Below are 4,450 nucleotides of genomic sequence, written 5' to 3'. Positions count from 1 at the left end.
CCATATGATTCCTCCATAATACATAGATGGAACCCTTTAAATAAGAAGCCTAATTAACATAAGATTGGTTCACATAAAGTAACTCCTCTAATCAATGATTTTTTTCCATATGATTTCTAAAAAATATCAGTGACTACTTTTTGCAAATAGGATTTTTAGCTTAGTTTGTGGTTATCTATTCTGACATTAATGTTATGTGGCTGTTTCCTAAATGTATGTATAGTATCACTTTATTGTTAATTCTCATGCTAGATAGGTTTTTAGTGTTCTAGCTTTCAGTGACAACATAAGAACACTTTGTGTTTCAGAAAAATGAGACTACTTTATAAGCTTTCCTGCAAACGAAAAGGTGTGACTTGTTTAGTTTTGCTTATGCAGTTTCCCATAGCCCATAGAGTGCTTTCTTCCATGGATGCTGATGGATCATGTGGTCGAGTCACAGAATGCTGGTCTTATAGAGAGCATTCTGATTCCGTTTGACATCTATAATGATTCTGCTCAGCATGCACTTGTAGTGTTGAAGCAATGTTTCCTGTATGATGAAATTGAAGCAGAGGTTTTGCAACAACATAATTATTTGAAATACTTCCCTATCCTTTAATGATCAAACCCCCTATCATAATGACTTGAACCAACTCCCTTATTTTACCAATTTTATAACTTATAGTTGTGTCTCTGTTTTTGTAGGCGGACCTCTGTTTTGATCAACTTGTTTTAAAGTTGAGTGAGACAATTTTTACATATTACAAAAGCTGGGCAGCAAGGTAGTTCCTGTTCCTGCATATTTTTTTTCCTGATTCTTTAACTTCCATCAATCAAGACTTTCAATTATTTATCTGTTAATGTCTTTATTTGGTTGTCTAAAACCCTTCAACACTGAGCTACTTGATCCATCGTTCCTCTTTGCCTTGGAGAATGGTGAAAAATATTCTGTCATACCTATGAGATTCAATGCACTGTTAAAGATGACTAGTGTAAAGGTGAGAGTTTGTCTAGTTCTTTATATCTCACTACAAACCTTCTTTCCATTCTGATATTCATTTGCCTATCTAATTACAAGGTTGGTTCTATCACAGGGATTCAGACTATCAGCATGCTTGATAGTACTTCTCTAGTGTTGGGATGATCATGATACCTGAAATAGTTATGAAATTAATTGGGTAAAAGCAACAAAGGAATAACCATGAAATTTTTTGATATCAATACCTGAGTTTTCTAGTTGGATAAAACAGTCAGCCAATTCTCTTTCTGCTGTATTCTTATATGATGGAGTTGAGGTTGTATTCAAATTGTTGTTGTCCTTCATGTCAATATTGTTAAGTGGCCTTTCCACATCAAGTTGAGGTGGAAACAGGATTACTTATATTTAAGCAAAGGAAAAAAAGAATATTATTCATTTCATTCAGCTAAGAGGAATTATTTAAGCCTAAACATCTGAGAACGTGCTATTCTTTTCTCGGGAATTATTTAAGCAAAAAATTAACATTTTTGAATTTTCTCGAGTAAACAACGTTGGCCTCAATTCTTTAACAACGCAATGGGAAAATTATTTGTGGAAAAGTAATCAAAATAATAAATCTCAATTAAAACAAAGAAGCTGGAATAGCTCAGTTGGTTAGAGCGTGTGGCTGTTAACCACAAGGTCGGAGGTTCAAGCCCTCCTTCTAGCGTTTTTCCTTCATTCTTTTTATACTAATAAAAAACTCAATTGAGATGTTTAGCAGAGCTTCAACATAAAAAAATTCTATAAATTTATTGGGAATGTTAACTTTATCTTCTAAAACAATTCCAAACCTGGCCATTTGGCAATCCAAATTCATGGGTGGGTTTTGATTGGTCAAAATTCTTCTCATACGGCATCATAAATTTTCCCTTCTTTTTTTTCAAATTAACATGTTAAGACAATATAACATCTGAGCATAAAGCTCTTGAGATTGCAAACCGAGTTGAGGCTTTGATGCAAGACTTTGTTATTATGCTTGAAATAGAGGTACCCTGAATTGTCACAGACAACATTGGATACATGCGAGATTTAGTAAGGTGAGTCATGAGTGTGCTTATGCAGTTAACTACTTTAAATAATTCAACGTCTTGAGTCATGCAAAAAAGGTCCTAAATGCATCATTTGGTTGGGTATTTTTTTGGGAAAAAAAATAGATTGGAAAATTTGTTATTAGTGGATAATAAGTTATGATATGTCAAGGTAATTATTTAATATGGTTTGAGTTTTTCTATTTAAGAATTGATCTGAAAAAGCAGGGTCTACCAAACATGATTCCGATTCCCATACAAGGTTCAAAGTATTGATACGTATCGGCCCGTATCAGCCGATACGTATTGTTTCGAGACCTCGATATGCCCCTATAGTGGGTGTATCAGGGTTCTGACTGGTTCAAGGGGTGGAGGAGCTTTAAACTGCCCCCCCCCCCTGAACCAGTTTAAAAAAAAATAGAAAAAAAAGTAAAAAAAAAAACAATATCGATATCGCCCAATACGCCCTACCAGCGTATCGATATTTTGAACCTTGTTCTCATAATTGAAAATTAGTGCTTTGTACCAAATACGTGCACAAATTCTCAGAATCCAGAAATCCATAATCCATTCTTTTTTGGATGGATTCTAAGGATGAGAAATAGGAGAGTTGATGCCAAATGCGACTTTAATGTCTGTTATTTTTTTGGTAGACAAATGCCAAGCGGGCTAATACAACATTGAGATGTGGGGTAGAGGTGTAAACCGGATCATGCCGCCCGTGGCCTGGCACGATTTTGAGCCGGCCCGACTCGGTTTGATGGTCCATGGGCCATACCGTGGCACGACATGATTGTATGGGCCATATCGGGCTTGGGGTTTCAGGTCGACAAAGCCGGGCCGGCACAGCCCGCATTGTCGTGCCATGCCGCTCGAGGCCCGCAAGTTGGCACGGCTTGGCCAGGGACACAACCCATATATATATATATAATAACATTTATATATATTATATATAATATAATATATTATATAAATTATAATTATATAATAATATATAGTATATAACATATTAATAAAATAAACAATTGTTTTCAATGTTATATACTATTTTATTTAATTTTTGTATATATAAGCAATTGTATACATCAAAGTTCATATAAAATTAAAATTTTAAGTTTTTTTTTCAATTTTTTAAATAAGTAGCTTTGGCCCAGTCCACAGCCCAGCTTGGCCCAATGCTCGGCCCATGGACCTACCCGGCCTGTGGCCATGGGTCGTGTCGGGCTGACCCCCAAAATATCCTAGGGGAGGGAGGCATGGCCCACGGGCCGACACAGCACAGTCCGCACTTTGTGCGGTCCGCACCTTGGGCTAGGTTAGCTTAAACCCAACCCTAAAAAGGTTAGGTTGGGTCAATCAAGTTGGTGATTAGGTTAGGGATAGGGTTAGCTTTTGCGAGCTCAATTTCACTTCAACTTAGTTAGGATTGACCTCTTGAGCAACCTAACCCAACTTGAACCCAACTCTACGATTACTAATAGTAGAGTTTTTGGGTACCTGGGCAACATGCTTATTCGAGTAAGTGTTTCTTGGGCAAAAGATGCCTGAGTAACTTTGATGTCATTATTCTTCTGTGTTTTCACTTACTCAGGTAAAGAGACAAGCATGAGGGGATTACCATTTTTGGGGGGCAAGCAAGCAACTTACCCACCCTTTAGGAGGGTATCGGTTTCTCAGGTAATCGATGCTCTCTAGAAAATTTGATTATCTTGGAACCCATTATAGAGGTGTAATAAAGCGAAGAAGTTAGTCAATTAGCTGATTGACCAATTTACCCCAACAAGATATTAACAAATATATATAATCCTGCTATCTATTGTCATAATTCTCTCATGCCCTAATCACAATAAGTTGTCATCAATGGTTTTTATTAGAAGTGCAAATCAAGCCATGCTAGGTCTGGCTCGCTATTGTAGGCTTGGATTATTAGGCATGTGGCTCGACACGACATGACACGATAAAGTGGCTCGTGTTGGCACTGGCCCGCTGATAACTCTGTATTTTGATGTCTTAAGGGCATCATTTCAGGGTATTTTAGACCTTAGACTAGCTAATTTGTACTTTTTTTCGGTTAAATTCAATATTGTGACCTCTGAGGATCCCTGTGCAAATTCTAGGTAAAAACTGGGAAAATTACAGAATTTCCTACAGATTTTGGGAAGCTAGTGCAAATTCCAATTGAGAGAGGGAGTGTTTTGTGAAAAACTGAGCACAAGAGGGCGCCTCCTATCTGCTAAACCCAGATAGGCGCCTCTCCTGTGAAATAACTCTCTCTTTGAAGCCCTAGGCGCCTCTCCCTCATCTCTTTATCTCCTAGCTGCCCCCAACTCTGCAAATCCCCACCTTTCACTGCAACCTCTCTCTAATCTCAACCATCCAAGCCTTAGTAGCCCCTCATACCCTTAGATATCTCCCTAGA

At 37.5% G+C, this 4,450-nt stretch overlaps 1 non-coding gene across 1 annotated transcript; it reads left to right on the top strand.

Moving 5' to 3' along the window:
• Positions 1–1,596: 1,596 nt before the first annotated feature.
• On the top strand, positions 1,597–1,670 carry TRNAN-GUU (transfer RNA asparagine (anticodon GUU)). The gene has a single exon. It is a non-coding gene; the product is annotated as a tRNA-Asn (tRNA).
• Positions 1,671–4,450: the final 2,780 nt, after the last annotated feature.

Source organism: Nelumbo nucifera, chromosome 6 (genome assembly GCF_055504915.1).
Source record: "Nelumbo nucifera cultivar China Antique chromosome 6, China Antique-T2T, whole genome shotgun sequence".
In the NCBI taxonomy this organism is placed as follows: domain Eukaryota; kingdom Viridiplantae; phylum Streptophyta; class Magnoliopsida; order Proteales; family Nelumbonaceae; genus Nelumbo; species Nelumbo nucifera.
Note: the sequence above shows the minus strand (reverse complement) of the source record. Positions and strands in the feature narration are given on the sequence as shown.